The following is a 17,634-nucleotide window of genomic DNA, read 5'->3' on the forward strand; positions in this document are numbered from 1 at the left end:
AAGTCAATTAGAAACATGTCCCCTTAGTTCTGACTAGAAAGAAATATAGCTTAGCAGCGCCAATAAAAAGAGTGAAATGACCAGGCGGTGACGGCGCACACCTTTAGTACCAGCACTCGGGAGGCAGAGACAGGCAGATCTCTGTGAGTTTGAGGACAGCCTGGTCTATAGAGCAAGTTCCAGGACAGCCAGGACTACACAGAGAGAAACCCTGTCTCAAAAACCCAAACAAACAAACAAAAAAAGTTAAAAGTGAAATAAAGCCAAATTTCCAAATTTGGAACTTTTTTTTTTTTTTTTTTTTTTTTTTTTTAGGGAAGCACTTTAAGTCATGTATGGATGTATCTTCTGGCTGTCAGAATCCACGTTGGAGTTTTGTTCCAACCTTCATAGGCCATATTTGAAACCCAGTAAAGAGGAGGGCATGGCAGAGGTTGGCTGCAGTTTGTCACAAAAGAGACTTTTTATCAGACATCACAAGACATAGACAGACTATTGTTGAGACAATGATGGAAAAGAAAGCATTTAGCACAGTGTGGACACTTTTTTCCCTTAGCAGTACCTCACACCTCCAGTGGGTAAGAAGGCCAAGTTAGAACCCTGGGGGAACAAACAGAGCCTGATGAGCAGGTCGTCTCCTTTTGGGTTCCATACCAATGACCATAGGGAACTGACAAGAACTAAAAATTTAGCATGACCTAGATAAATGCCAAACTATCTTAAAAAATTTTTAAATTTATTTTCAAAAGCTTTCATAGATGTATAGATTATATGTTAAGTCCCCTTCCTATCCCCTTTGCTTCCCTTCCCCCTTCCCATCAGTCCTTTCGTCACCCTTAGACAAAGGTATTTCTGCTTACATGCCACATACACATATAATATGATTTGTATATCTATAAAGAATCATGGAACTATGACTCTGTTTGGACCAACAGCAGATTCCGACAACTAACTAAACCACATGAAAAGAAGAACATCATCCTAGGCTCAAATTTCTAATAGTGCCTACATGGCTCTTGATTAAGAAGTGCCTGAGTTCATGTGGTAGAAAGGACTTGGACAGCCATAGACTTTCAGCAGAAGAGGTAGTGCTGCAAACCGAGAAGGGTGTTCTACAAGAAGGAAACGTGCAGGCATACATGTGCACATGACTTAGAATCTGCCCCCAGTACAGATAATTTGGGATCATTAACAGAGTTGAAGGATAAATACAAAATTCTCAATTGTAATTGAAATTTTAGCATGCTTTTCTCAACTGGTAGGACTATCAGACCATGACAAATCAGAAGGACACATATCAGATTTGAACATCATCATTAGTAAACTTCTAGAAAATTTTTAATTAGTTTACAAAGTAATAGATTTCCATTTCAGGTTTTCATACGTCTTTCATTTCGGTTGATTCCACCTCTGCTCTCTCCTCATCTCCCTACCTTTCTTCTCGGACATACTCTTTCAACCTCCTTTACCCATATTTACTGCCACCTGGATACACTTATTTAGCAGATGGTAAGATCTTCATTCGAGAGAAAACATACAGTATTTGTCATTCTGAGCCTTGAACAACTTGTTTATAATAAAGTTTTCCAGTCCCATCTATTCTACTGAAATTTTCATAATTTCGCTTTTCTTTACAGCTGAATATAATTCCATTTATGTGTGAATGTCATGATTAATCGTTTTCACTGACATGTACATAACACTGGGCAAAACACTGTGAAATACATTTTTCTTTCAACTGCACAAAAGTATTTCCCAAACTTGACCAGAGGGTCATCATCAGCAATGTACAAAACACACAAATCATGCTGAAATTTGTTAAGTTTGTGGTATCTATAACTAGAAGTCTATAATAAAAGAGAACTCAGCTGGTCAGTCATGTTTTAGATAAAATGCAAATCAAAGATGAAAACTTGGTGAAAATTGGAAACCTTGTAAATTTGAATGATGACAAAAATGTATATAAAATATATAAAAACTTACATGAGGCTGGCAAGATGGCTCAGTGGGCGGAGGCACTTGCCAGTAAGTCTGACAACCTGAGCTCAATCCCCAAATCCACCTGGTAGAAGGCTGTTCTCTGACCTTCATACTGGTGCCATGGTGAATGTCCACATGTGCATATAAGCAAGAAAAAACAAATTTGATTTTAGAAACACAGAGGATGCAGCCAAGGCTATGAATAGAAGTAAATGCATAGCCTTAAATGTATACTACTAGACCATAAAAAGCTTCAAATCAAGGGACCAATAATATAACTCAAAAGTCTGGCTGCAAAGTCTTGTTATTCCCACAGCATAAGAGGGAGAAGAGAACATAAAACCAGAAATTGACGAATTGGAAAGCACATATAGAACATAGCATCAACAAAACCAAAACTGAGTCTTTTGAAAAAACTAGTGAAATTAATAATCCGTGGCAAGATTGATCAAAAGAAAAAAGGCAGAGAAATCGCCCTTGTAAATTGCAGAAAACAAGCCTCATCAGATATGCATTAGACCCACTGAGTATCAGTACAACTTTTCAATTTGAAATTTTCAATAAAATGCATCAATTCCTTGGGAAAAATGCAAACTACCCAAATATAATAAAAACAGAACATCTGAATTCCAGCCTATAAATTCAAACCTCCTGCAATGTGACCATCAAGCCCAGATGGCCATAACAACTCCTACCAGCCACTCCAGGAAGAAAAGATGCCAATATTTATACCGACTCCCCTACCACAGAGAAACAAGTTTCCAGTTCATTTTGTAAGCATACAATTTTGACATTTAAAAACCAACAAAGTTGCTTTAAGAAAGGGAACATATAGGACTGTCTCAGATCCAATGGGATAAATATGTAAACACTAAGGAATTTAGTTAAGTCTGATTATACTAAAGAAGCAACAACAGGTGAATCACACCTGCGACACTGGGAACCTGATAGTTGCCCCATTCTAGAGACTGGGTGCCTCGGTAGCTGGAAGAGTGCTGTGGGATGGTCTGTATGTCAAATGTGTTGCTGATTGGTCAATGAATAAATCACTGATTGGCCCATGGCCAGGCAGGAAGTATAGGCGGGACAAGGAGGAGAATAGAGCTAGGAAGTGGAAGGCTGAGAGAGAGACACTGCCAGCCGCCATCAGGACAAGGAAGATGTAAAGTACCGGTAAGCCACAAGCCACGTGGCAAGGTATAGATTTATAGAAATGGATTAATTTAAGCTGTAAGAACAGTTAGCAAGAAGCCTGCCACGGCCATACAGTTTGAAACCAATATAAGTCTCTGTGTTTATTTGATCGGGTTTGAGCGGCTTGGGACTGGCGGGTGAGAGAGATTTGTCCTGACTGTGGGCCAGGCAGGAAAACTCCAGCTACAGAAGAGTCCTGAAGTGGCTGTCTCTTGGTGCATAGGCCAATTTAGTAGTTGCTTAATCCACAAGGCAGAGTACCTCAGCAGTCCAAATCTGGCACTGAGAACCTAGAAAGTACCTGGAGAGCTGATGGTCCTTGGTCCTTAGTCCACAACAGAAGCCTGGAAACACTGGCTCTGATACCACTGAAGCAATCGGCAGCCGCAGCAATAATGAGGTAAATCAACTTGGAGGCTAGCAGGGAGGCCAAAGGGAGAGTAACCTTCCTCTGCCATCCCTTTTATCTGGACTGCTACCTACAAGTGCTTCCCACATCAGTGAAGGCAACCAGGGCAGTTCTTCAGTTGAGGTTCCTGGCTGGAGTGATTCTTATTCGTGACAAGGTGGCATCAAAACCAACAACCATAACAGATGTAAAAAATGCCAACCATTCTCAAAACAACTCACTTCAGCTTCTGAGGATTGTGTCTTTACTTCTGTCCACCGAGTGCCCTCACTGTATTCCTTAATTGGCTTCGCTGAGACCCATTGGCCCTTTCAGTTAGGTCCCCTTTCCTTCTTAAGTCCCAAAGGAAATAAATAAATGGAGCAAGGGGAATTAGTGAAAGATGATGCAGACACATTCATTCACTCTCTCTCTCTCTCTCAGAGTCACTTTAAGTGACGTGGGGATTTTTAAGATGTGGGCTCATAGCCCAGGGAGATGGCCCAGTCAGTAAAGTGCTTACCTAGCAAGCCTGTGGATGTGAATTCTTTTCTCCAGCATCCATGTAAACAGCTGGCAGTGGGTGCTGATAACCCCAGCACTGGGGAGGCAAATCCAGAGCCCCCTGGATCTCGCTGGCCAACCTAGGCAAATCAATGAGCTTCAAGTTCAGTGAGTGACCCTGTCGTTAAAAAAAATCAGGTGGAGGAGAGTGATTGAGGAAGATCCTGACACTGATCTATAGCCTCCTCCTCCTGCGCATGCCTGTGCACGCATGCGTGTGCGCACACACACACACACACACATACAGAGAGAGAGAGAGAGAGAGAAAGATAGGGACAAATGGGGTGAAGACACTGTGACCAGATGATTGCAAATGAAGTGGGAAGAAAGAAAGTGAATGGATAACTGGAAGCAATGGAAGAAAAGGCTACATGGGTGTGTGGAGCCCTGAGACTTACAGATACTGTAAAACCAGACACCTCACAGCTCTTAGGACAGGAGGGATAAGGCACTTTTTCATACATTAAAAGTGATATGTAATGAAAAAGGCAAAAAGAACAAGAGCTCTCTTAGAAATTAAATCTGAGAATAGAAATCTTATGTTTAGGCAGTCTTCTCCTCTCTGCTCTGCCCTTCTCTTCTCCGCCAGTCCAGTGTCCATTTGGTATGTTTCATGGCTTTCCCATTGAGTGACCCTGTCCTTCCCCTACACCCTTCCTTCAATGTCTGGCCCACATTGCTTGGTGCCAGCACCATTATTCTCCTTTTTGGGTCCTTTATGGTCAAGGATGCAGTTATGGAACCCAAGAATGGCCTGACAATCTGTAGAAACTGCCACCCCCATTCTATGGCTACCTCAATATCAAACTAACTCTCATTCATGTCACTGACTCTGAGAAACAGTCTCTCGTGTTACCCGTGCTTCATCGGGCCTCAGTGGTCCGCTCTGCGCAGCTGCCGGCCCAGAAGGAAGGCACTTGCTACGGGACACCATGAGGAAGGAAGCTTTCCAGAGCAGACAGTAATGGCTCCTCCTCCTTCCCCCACTTTCCCATTGGTGACCAATAACTCAGTGTCCCAGCTAAAGACACCCTGCCCAATTTTTAAGATGTGTTTTGTTTTGTGAATAGTGACAGGTGTGTGTGTGTGTGTGTGTGTGTGTGTGTGTGTGTGTGTGTTAATTGAATGGATCAGAGGAATAATAGTTAGGAATGATTACCCTCTGCTGAGAAGGGGAGAAGAAGAAAGTTCCCAGCACCTGCCTTTCTCACTCCTTTCCTGGAGATGATGGGAGCTTCTTAGCTCTTTGGAGGGAAAGACTTGGTCCTGCATCAGAAATAAAATTTATGAAGCAAATTTGAAAGAAAAAAAAAAGAAAGAAAGAAAAAGAAAAGTGTGTATTTCTAGGAAGAGTGGGTGACAAGCAAGGTTGTAAGAATAACAGTCAGGAATAACAGAAATAAAACTACAGGAAGTTGATCGCATTCCCCAGGAAAGAAGCCAGGAAATAGAATATTGAGAGAGGATAGACATAGCTAGAGACAATCACTTCTCGGTGCCCTATTACTAGATTAAAATGAAAATTAGAATTTCTTTTTCCATATTAAAGATTCTGACTCCCACAACTTATCCTCAGACTGCCACCCACATGCTGTGGTACATACACACATGCACACATTAAGTTTTTAAAAGAAGTGTAACTTTTTAATGCACATTTTCTAAATGATTTATTAATCCTAATTCTTTTTCATGAAGCTGTTGGTGTTTTCTACATGTAAGATGACCTTACCTGCAAGCACACCATTTCACTTCTTCCTTTCTGATTTGCAAACTTCTATTTTTTTTTCCTGAACAATTTCTCTGATTAGGACTTCCATTATTACAGAGCAGAAGTTCCGAAAAGCGAGCATCTTTGTCTAGTCCATGGTCTCACGATCAAAGCTGTCAGGTATCCACCCCTGAGTGTAATGTTAGGTACGGGCTTGTCCTACACCACCTTTAGTATGGTCTGGTGTATTTCCTTTACACTGAATGTATTGATATGTTCTTGTCATGAAAGGGTTTTGAATTTTATTGCTTGCCTCCTCTACATTTAAGAAGGCCATGCAATCCTGCAATCTTTCTGGTGCACCAGTTAAATTGATTTGTGTGTATTGAACTATCCTTGGACTTTTCAGGTACTGTTGAATTTAATCAGAGTCTTCTTTTTCCTTGGTTAGTCTAGCTAAAGTTTGCCAATATTTTAATACTTTTAGTAAAATATATTAGTTACATTTGTGTTGCTGTGATAAGACACCATGACCAAGGCAACTTATAAAATAAAGCATTTAATTTGGGGCTTGCAGTTCCAGAGGGAAGTAGAATCCATGACCGTCATGGCAGGGAGCGTGGCAACAGACAGGCAGGAATGGTGCCAGAGTAGTAGCTGAGAACTCACATCTAATCAATAGCAGCAGGGAGAAGAAGAGAGACAAACAGAGACAGACAGACAGACAGACAGACAGACAGACAGACAAAGGAAAGGAATGGGCTACTGAAACCTCAAAGCCCACTCCCAGTGACACACCTCCTCCTAATCCTTCCAAAATAGTTCCACCAACTGGGGACCAGGCATTCAAATATATGACCAATGGGGGCCATTCTTATTCAAACCACCACTTAATATAACTCAGTTTTGTTGACCTTTCCCATGGATTCTCCAGTCTGTATTTTATTCATTTGGGGCATATTCTTCATAACATTTTCTTTGCTACCTTGGTCTTAGCTTTGATTTTCTTTGACTCTGCAAGGCATAGAATTTGACTGTATATTTGACTAATAATTTTTCTTAGTGTATGCATTGATGCCTTGAACTTCCTTCCTTAGCACAGTTTTGCCACATTGCACGAATCACTGTGTGTTGAGCTTCTGTTCTCATATGCCTGAAGCTATGTCATTGCTGCTCTCTCAATTTCGTCTTTGATTTGTTGGTTTATTTTGTCCCTGTGCCTTTTTTTGTTTTTCCTTTTCCTGCTGATTTAGACATCTAGCTTTACATCATTGTGGACAGAAAATCTACTTGAAAGGACTTCTGTGTTCTTAAATTTTTAAAAATCATTTTGTGGTCCAATAAATATTTTTTGTCCCTGAAGGTATCATGTGTGTTTTTTACAGAAATTATTTTCCGTAGCTATTGGATGGAATGCTCTCAACGTGCCTACTAGAGACATGTTGTATATAGTATGGTTTGTGTCTTCTTAGTTCTTTATTGATATTTTAAATCTCTGTTTTATCCACTGTTGAAAGTGGGATGTTGATTACCCCTCCTCTTGTTATGCTGCTGTCAGTTACCTCTGGTTCTGTTGATATTTACTTTCTGTGTTTAGGTGCTCTAATGCTGAGGGCACATATGTTTATAATTATACCTCCTTTATGAACTTGTCCCTCGATTGTTATGACTCCTCTGTCTTTTGTGTCAGTTTTTGACTTAAAGTCTTTTGCCTGGTGTAGGTATAGTTTAACATAGATATGACATAAATGTAGATAAACATCTGCCCTCTTCTGGTCTCCACATACTTAGAACGCCTTTGCCGTTTCTTATCCCTTTATCTTTAGCCTAAGTATCCCTTTAAGTGAGTGTCCTGTGGACAACATACCTTGTTTTCTAGCTAGGCAAATACACTGTGTCTCTCTATTGATGAGTTTCCTCTTCTTGCTTTCAAGGCAAATGCTGATAAATAATACCTTATCACTACTGTTTCAAATGCTCTCTAACTGGTTGCCTCTTCTGATAGAGCAGCTTTAGCAGTATTTTTGTGGGTATGTATTTAGTCCTTTTTTCCCAATGCTGCGTATATACAAGGTTTTTTTTTCTATGTAGGGAATACACAAACATCAGTTTTAATAGTCTATTTTAAACTGATAAGTTAAATGACTATGAAAAATCTACACAATATTCCTTCCCATATTTTATATGATTTTTGTCACAATTCACATTTTTCATATATTGGATGCCAATTCTCAGATTATACATAGTTATTTAGTACCATTTATTAAATAATAATACTATTTAATACTGTGGTCATTTAACTTTTGATGTGATATACCTCTGATACTGTGTTGGAGCATTGTGAATCATACTTCATTTTACTTTGCAGTGGGTTTTATGCATTTACAAGCTTCCATGTTGTTAGTTAGCATTCTTTCAGCTCAAACTAAATAACTTGCTTTTTCATGGCTTGTAAAGTGGGTCTAGTAGAGATGAATGTCCACAGATTTGGGTGGTCTGAGAGTCTTTATCTTTCCTCCATTTGTGGAGGAAGTCTTGTTGGGAGTAGTATTTCCCTTAGCAGAGTTCTCCCTCTTCTAGAACATTCAGCTGATTACCCCACTCTCTCCAGGTTTGGGTACTCTTCTGACGTTTCTTTAAATGCACTCTTGTCTCTTTCTCTTTCTGGGCTCCTTCTGAGACTGTCATACTTGATATATGCATTTACCTAGGGACTTTCTGCAAGTCACATCAGCTTTAAAAAAACAAACTCTTTTTTATTATTATTATTACCTCTTTCTTTAGTTTTCTGGTTTCCAGTGTCCTGCTATCTGCTGTCAGTGCTACTAAGAAGCTGATTCTACTACTTGACTAAGTCACTGTGGAAATTCTCTATGGCATTTCAGTTGTGTTCTGAACTACAGAATTTCTTTGTGAGTCATTTTTGATATTTTCTGTCTCTCTAATAAACCTGTTAGAGTCTCCGTGAAAGCATCATTTTACTCATTCCTATGAGTTTCTTATCTTTTACTTTTTCTTTCCCAATCTTTGTAAATTTTAAAGCATTTCCAAAAAACATTTATCGAGAGGTTAACAGATTAATAAAATATTCTATGATGGTTGAAGATGTGGCTCAATAATAGAATGTCTCCCTAGCAAGTTCAAGTCTCAGGTTTGAGCTCCAAGAAATATGGAAAAAAATTACCATTTGCCTATGAATTTGATAGCTTACACAAAATGTCCAAATTTCTTGGAAAGTTACCTAAAAGCTCTTCTGTACAAACCAGAATAGCCATATATCTATTAAATAAGTTGATGTTGTTATTAATTTCTTCCCACAAAGAAAACTCAAGCTACCAATGACTATATTGTGGATTTTAGCAAACAATTAAAAATAACTTATTACTGAACTTATATAAGCATTTTCAGAAAATAAAATGTGGGTCACACTTCTCAACCCATCTTAGAATGTCAATAGCAAGCTATTTAAAAATTACTAGAAAATAAACTTCGGAAAAATCAGAGTCATTTCAATATGAAGAAAAATAGTTTAGCACATTAATGAGAAGCCACCATATACTCTCTAGGATAAGACTGTTAAAAATCCAACAGTAATGCTTCAGCAACTGGAATCTTGCTATTGTCCTAATCAGAATTTTGAAAGTTACAACTACTTTGGAAAACACTTTGGTAGACTCTTAAAAAATAAACCTGTGGCTACCATATTGATGCAGCCATTCCTCTCTTTAGTAAGTAGACGGGAATAATCTAAATGCAATATGAATGAGCAACTCTTATACAATCCAAGACTACTGAGTATTAAAAAATGATGCCTTGAATATACAGCAGAATGTGGGCATTACAGAAGTATTATGATGCCCATAAGAGTAAACATCGCTGATCTCATGGGCCTGAACTAGAAACTAGAGAACGTTGACCTAAATGATAGAAAGCAAACCCTTAGTGAAGTGGTGGCAAAAGGTGAGGTGGCTGCTCTACAGGGCCACAGAACGTTTTGAGATGATAGAAATGTTTTGCATACTGACTGGGGGGGCAGGTAGCACTACATGTTTTTTAGACTTTTACTCTTAGTCTTTTGTTAGTGAATAAACTCTCTGCACAGGAGTCTCAGTCCAGTAACCCCCACTCTATGCTGATACCTGTTAGCTGTTGGGTTGTATATATATAGTGGTTTTACTTGATTTAGACCAATTTACCTACCTATTTGTCCAAAATGACCTTATTTGTATAAACTCCCAACTCTTTTATTCTTGTATTTCTTCATGTCTTATGAAACTTCAGGATCCCAGATCCTCAAACAGAATCTTGCACAGATGTCTCGCTAATAGCCAACTGCTTAGTAAGTCCTGTTGATTCTACTTCTCAATATTTTTATGTGATCAATCTTTTTTTCTGGTATACAAGATGAATTTCAAATACAAGATGAAGCTCACTTTCCATTGCAGGTTTGGGAAGAAGGAACTACGGTGTGCTCACAGAAACTATTTATCAAATAGTTGGGTTCAGGATCGCGAGTATCAGAGAAGGAAATGAGCCAGAGGTGAAAGCCCAGGTTTGGGATCCCTTGTAATAGAAAGTGGTTTCATTGGTGATGGTTTGAGAACTCACCAGTGACCACATGTGGAAGCTCCAGAGCTTCTATTTCCCCCAGTGGAAAGACTGATTGCTGAGATGAGAAATTTGAGGAAAAGAATGGAACTGTGAAAGAGCTGTTTCAGAGACTTGAGATGGGAAGATGAGAGGATTTGGGGCACAGCTCTAGAACAGCTACGAAAGGCTTTCAAGAGAACGGGATCACCTTGATTTGGGGGATGTGGGGATGTGGGGTGGCTTGGGAGAGAGGGCTGGGGGTGGGAGGAGGGAGGAGGGGGATCTGTAGGTCGTATGTGGAGTGAGTAGAAAATTTCTTAATAAAGAACAGAATGGGTGGGGCCAAGTCCCAGGTAAAAAACTGAAGCGGCTGTCCTGGAAGGAGAGAGAAGTCTGATAACCCTGGAGAACAGAAGTCAAGGAATGGGAGGCCGCAAGAGCAGAGTGCAATAGAAACAAGATTAAAAACCTGTGAAAGGATGAAAGCTGGTGAGAAAATAGAAGCCCATAGAGGCGCTGACAGGTAAACCATGTAAGAGTCATAATTGAGCATGCAATGAACTATAACTTGGAGGCATTGACTGTAATTTCAGCAATTACAGCAAAACCACTAAGTCTCCTCCAGATTGTAAGTGGCCCGGGGCTTACCAAGACCTTTTACCAAATATTCAGGTCATTTTTTTAAGATTGTGAAAGGAGCCAATAGTCATGTCTTGAGGAAAAGAAAAGTTGTAAGTGAGGAGGTCAATAAAGAAACCACCGAAATGGCTGCTCCAGGGGTGAGGGAAGATCTTTATTGTAGGGGAGGTGAGACGGGCCAGGAGGCTAGTGTGGACTTTGAAATGCATAACAACTGTGTGTGCATGCATGTGTGAGTGCAGGCATGCTTGCTTGCATGTGTGAGTGTGTGCATGTGTGTAGCAGAAACCCATTTTGCAGGTTCCTGAGAAATGTTGGTTGTCGTCTTTTAGCAATCCTCCTCTAGTCCAGCTTGAACTGAGTCAAGACTGTCACTTCTGCACTTCTTTTTGGAGTTTGGTGACTGAGAGTTTCCTTTGGGCCTGACAAAAGTATGTTAAGATGGGCATGGTAGTGCATATTTTTATTTCCAGCACTCCAGAGGCAGAAGCAAGGAGACCAGTATTTAGTTCATCTTTGTGGTGATATTGTGTCCCCCCAATATATTGCACACCCTAATAAACTTATCTGGGGTCAGAGAACAGAACATCCACTAGATAGACATAGAGGCAAGAAAATGGTGGCACACACACCTTTGATCCTAGCCTTCTGGAGGCAGAGATCCATCCAGATCTCTGTTGAGTTCAAAGCCACACTGGAAATAACCAGGCATGGTGACATACACCTTTGATCCCAGCACTTGAGATCTCATGTCTTGCTTGGGAAAGACACATATCTTTAATCCCAGGAAGTGATGGCAGGAAGCAGAAAGATATATTAAGGCATGAGGAACTAGAAGCTGTTAAGCTTTTAGGCTTTTAGCAGCAGTTCAGCTGAGATCCATTCAGATGAGGACTCAGACAGAGGCTTCCAGTCTGAGGAAACAGGATCAGCTGAGAAGTTATCGAGGTAAGATTAGCTGTGGCTTGTTCTGTTTCTCTGATCTTTCAGCGTTCACCCCAATACCTGGCTCCTGGTTTGTTTTTATAAATAAAACCTTTTAAGATTCATGTTACACATCCTGATCTACCTAGCAAGTTCTAGGCCATCATGGGTAAATAGTAAGACCCTGACTCAAAAAAAAAAAAAAAATCAGTTAAGTCAACAAATCAATCAATCAATAAATAGAAAAGATATGTGAATTAGAGAGAATTCGAATTTTTCAGGAAATTTGACAGAGCTAGAAGGCAGAAACTGATCCGGGGCTTGGATTGACTGCTGCGGGGGGGGGGGGGGGGGGGGGGGGCAGTGAGTGGAACAATGATGAGTCAAGAGACTGGTTCTGGGAGCCTGGAATTAACGGAGGGGATGGGGAAGGACTGGAGAAGCTTATTCCTGTACGGTCAGGAATCACAAGTCTACCAGTGGTTGTTGGTGGGGGTGGGGGGTGTGGTGGAGGTGGGGGTGGGAGGGTGGGGGCTCTGATGGGGGAGTGTCTGATGGACTGAGATTTTCAGGCTGGAACTTTAAAGAGACACTGTTTCTCTTGGAGTTGGGCAGGAAATGAGGTCAGAGAGACAGTTCTTTTTCTCTTAAAAATACAGAAGTGTAGCAGGAATCTTAAAAGTTCTTATTAATAAAAACAAACCTGGAGTCAGGTATTGGGGTGAATGCTGGAAGATCAGAGAAGTAGAACAAGCCACAGCTTCCTCGCCTCGCCAGTTCCTCAGCTGATCCTGTTTCCTCAGACTGGAAGCCTCTCAGTCTTCATCCCGAATGAATCTCAGCTGAACTGTGCTGCTCCAAAGCCTGAAAGCTTAACCAGCCAAATGCTTCTAGTTTCTGGTCCTCACACCTTATATATCTTTCTGCTTTCTGCCATCACTCCCTGGGATTAAAGGCTCACTTTTGGGGATTAAAGGTGTGAGTCATCATGCCTGGCTGTTTCCAATGTGGCCTTGAACTCATAGAGATCCAGAGGGATTTCTGCCTCTGGAATGCTAGGATTAAAGGTGTGTGCTACCACTGCCTATCCTCTATGTTTAATATTGTGGCTGTTCTCTTCTCTGACCCCAGATAAGTTTATTAGCGTGCACAATATTTTGGGGAACACAATAACACCACACAGAAGTACTTGGAAAAATGTCTCTAGAGAAGCAGTCAGTTGTACCTGTGACAACTTCACCTGGACAGTGTTTCTGGGGTCACTGGGGACATGAACTTCCTGACATTGGCACAGGTCACCCTTGCCTGCAGAAGAATTCAATTAGTATCCCTTATTGACAGACCCGTGGACTCATACTGAAACAGAAACTTGGTGGCTGTGACCTTTTTCTACTCCTCCTTTTAAATGCTAATGAAAAAGGAAGGCTGGGATTTGAGCTGCATTTTTGTTTAATTAAAATTGTTTTAGCTGTTTTTTCCCACTTCTAATTTTTTTTTTTAATCCTAAGTAGAGGCCATGAAGAGAGGCAGAGCAGACAGTGACTGTTCCTGAGGTGTCACCAGAGAACTGAAGCTGAGAAACACACAGGGAAAGATCAAAAGTCTAGCAGCAGACAGAAGAAAGAGAAATCTCACAATTGTGAGCAGCCAACCTGTTATCCCAGTATACCCGGGCATGCTTAGGTGTTTCCATCCATGATGGATTTAACTTCAATGTTAACTACAATGTCTAATTAAGGAGAATTTCTCAAGGCTGATAAAGTAGAAGAAAAAGTAATAGAGATATAGGGGTTGGAGAGTGAGGTTAGAGACAGAAGTATCTAGCTCTCTTCATACCCAGTACTAACTTTGCCTTGCAGGAAGTCAGGCTAATCGGGAGCCTTTGAAAGGATACCCCCATCCCCTTTCTGCCTTACTGGGAGAGTATGAGAAAGGAAATGTGCCTATATCTTCTCAAAAGCCATTCCTGAACTTAATTCTGTCTCAAATCTCAAAAGAAAAGAAATACACTTAGGTAAGCAGATTTGAAGGGAGATGTGTCCTCTTGATCCCAAGATTGTCCTAGGCAAACCTTGAGAATGTGGTGCTTACAAAGGACTTTTCTCCTGCTCATAAGCTGTGCTGACCATTTCAGTGGCTCCCATGCAGAAAGTGATGCATTACCTCTGTGTGTTAGTGTGCCTGCGTTACAAGTGGTAGATTATGTCAACTTTCAGAAACCATGTTACATGGTAGACCGGTATAAATACTGAGGAAATCTTTTGATATTTCGATAGACTACTTATTGGGGTGATGTCACTATGTAATCCAGACCCCAACTATGTAATGGGTGGGATACCAAAAAATATATTAATGTGATGTTTAACATCTGACTAGAAAAAGACAAATGCACATGAAAACTGAAAAGGTGAAACACAAAACAACAAAAAGCAGAGACCAAGAAAAATAAAACATAGTACGAAAAAAAGAGGATGGAGATGGCTGTGAGCTCAAGAGCTCACAGAGAAGAACCCCTTTCACAAGGAGAGATCAGCAAGGAGCAGTGTGCACGTTTTCATGTATGATTTGCCTTGGCTAGATGTCTGTTTTAGAACAGTGGTTCTCAGCTTGTGGGTCATGACCCCCACAGTGGTCATGTATCAGATATTCTGCATATCAGATATTTACATTATGATTCATAACAGTAGCAAAATTACACTTAAGAAGTAGCAATGAAATAATTTAATGGTTGGGGGTCAGCACACCATGAAGAACTGTATTAAAGGGTGGCAGCATTAGGAAGGTGGAGGACCACTGCTTTGTACTATTACTGTGGCAGCAATATTAAAGATGGATTTGCAGGATGTGGAGGCAAGGAAAGTACAGATGCATCTACTGTGAATCAAGGGATCACAGTGGTATTGAGGACAGGGAGACATGGATGCACTGCAGTCCTGCAGAACAGATCTCCTGTCAGAATTTAGTGACTGACTGGAAGAGAGGCCCACCAATCGAGGAAGAGTTAAGCATGACACCCAAGATTTCTACTCAGGGAAACTGCTTATATGGTTTTTCTACCCACTGAGATGGAAGATGTGTATAAAGAGACAGACTTCTATGCTAAGTGTTATCCGAAATATGCAAGAAGACTTTACCCTGGCCTGATTCCACAGTCTATTTTCCCTTTCCTTTCTCCTTCATTTCAATGTTCTTAAATAGTTTCACTTCATAAATTTAGTTAAAATAGTTTGGTGGCTTAACTTGCCAGATACTCTTATTTTAGCACCTCTGAAATTTTTATAAAGGTTTATGAAATATATAAATATTTATAAAGGTTTATTTCAAAATGAGCACAGGTAATCCAAAATAAAGATTTTTCAGGGGGTGTGTGTGTGTGTGTGTGTGTGTGTGTGTGTGTGTGTGTGTGTGTTCATTTCTTTAGTCTCCCATCCCTTTCCTCATCCAACTTTTATAATTAAATGCTGCTAAGAGATCATGACAAATCTTAAATGTTTTTGGAAACTAATGAGGTCTGTGAAAATGCTTTTGGAGCTACTGAACAAACATCCCATCTTTTGCTCGTCTCTAAGGGACATTGCACACAAAAGCATTGGATGGCACAGTCTAGAGTTGCCAGTTCTGAGCCTTCAATTGTATTTTTTTGTTTAATGTGCGTCTGTAAAGATTTCCAATTTTCTGAACATCGAAGCTCTCTGCTGGAAATCTCTTAGGCTCTTTGATTCAGGCCTGAGTTTGTGAGATGTGGACACATTTCTAAGACAGTGTTCAGCAGCTCATTTCCAGCCTCATTTGGCCCAGACAAGAAGCTAGCTCTCCCCAAATTGCAGGTTCTCCCAGGAAAAGGCTTCACCACCCTTGTCTGTTTTACTTAGTCTCCAGAACTGATGAAGCAATGGATGTTTTGTGCAGGAGCAAATGGAGAGAAAGGGGAATTTGCACATGTCAACATCATGTTGGCAGCGAAATGCCACCCCTGATCATGTCTAGAGGCCCTATAGCATAAGCCAAGATAGGATCAACAGAGAGAAACAAGGCACAAGACTACACCCCAACCAAAGTATTCTGAGTCAATGTAATTGATGCAAGGCCCAGATAAGTCACTCGGTGCCCTGTCCCTCAGTGTGTTCTTGGAGGGGCTGAAGGTGCTGTGTTGATTTCTTACCCAACACAAGGAAGACATCTGAGCTTCTGCCAAGAGGAATTCTGGAGTTCAGAAATATTTTTGCAAAGTGTGTTTGCAAAGGCCAAACGCATAGGGATGGCTACAGCAACATCCCCTGGTCAAGTACTGTTTTTTAAAAACCCTAGATCCTTGTGAGGGTATAGAGTTAGACTATTTACTTGTCTGTTTCCTGTTCTGGAACATTCCATGAGAAATGAAGTCAACAGGGTGATTGTGTAAAGTAGAGCCCCCCACAAAGCAAGTTGGTAGCAGAAGCAGCCACCTCGGCAGCAGGAAGCCAGAGTTGAATTCCATTTAAATAAAATGCCAAAAGGCAGTCAGCGAAAGTGACATTTATGGTGTTACTACAAATGCATTCAGCGGGAAAGCTCAGTAGCAGAAGCAAGGGGGAAAAAACAAGCTGTAGTGAAAACTGCCATCTGTATATTGTGCCCCGTTTTTAATATTCTGTATTCTCATAAAAAGTGTTGTTTCTGTCACTATTCAATCTCACAAACTCACACAGAACACTGTTAAAAGTCAGCAGTGTGTGAAATGGTATTTTAAAATAAATGAAACCCGCTCGCAGAGCTGCGGAGGAATATTGCAATGCTGGGCGCTGACAGACAGGCACTGAAAAGTAACAACGGTTATCATCTTAAAGCAAAGCGGATTAAATAAAAACCCACAGCCAGTGGTGCATTACCAAGTCTGATATTGACACAGCTGCTGTGGTGGTTATTTTTCATTGTCTCATCAAGACAAAGCATCATGGGATATCAATCTTCCCTCTGTCAGGCCATGCCTGGTATAAAGTTTTTCGTTTACATTTTCATTATATGCCTTTTATCTCTCTGGTGCCAGCATTTTTTTCTTAACTGTGGGGTGGATTGACCTGTGGGGCACTGTTGAGCTATTACCTTCTGGCCAGAAGAGCTCCCTTCCGGGGGCAGAGGGGACTTTGCTCCCCTACCCTTCCCCCAAAACCTTTAGCTTTCTTCAATGCCATTGATGGTCTGGTCATTACTCTCTTGTGTTGGTGAGGATTAAAAAACGGCATTGTGTGTGAGAGAGAGAGAGAGAGAGAAAGAGAGAGAGTGTGTGTGTGTGTATGCCTGTGTGCTTCTGTGTGTGTGTGTGTGTGTGTGTGTGTGTGTGTATTGTATGCCTGTGTGTGTGTCTGAGTGTGTGTGTGTGTGTGCTTCTGTGTGTGTGTGCCTGTGTGTGTGTGTGTGTGTGTGTGTGTGTGTGTGTGTGTGTGTGCAATAAAAAGCAAGAGGGAGGAACATAATGAGAATGAAAATTACCAGATCATTTGAGGATATTATTTCCTTTCCTTCCCTTTTCATGGGAAAGAATGGAGATAGTTAGAAATGGCAACTCCCTTGAGAACACTCCAGCTGCAGCAACAGATTCATGCTCAACTTTTATACACTGTTTTATTCCCCACATGAAAGGTCTCAGATCCAACAGAGAATACTAAGA

This window comes from Peromyscus californicus, unplaced genomic scaffold (assembly GCF_007827085.1).
Source record: "Peromyscus californicus insignis strain IS unplaced genomic scaffold, ASM782708v3 Scaffold_14__1_contigs__length_90479793_seg_2, whole genome shotgun sequence".
NCBI classification, from domain to species: domain Eukaryota; kingdom Metazoa; phylum Chordata; class Mammalia; order Rodentia; family Cricetidae; genus Peromyscus; species Peromyscus californicus.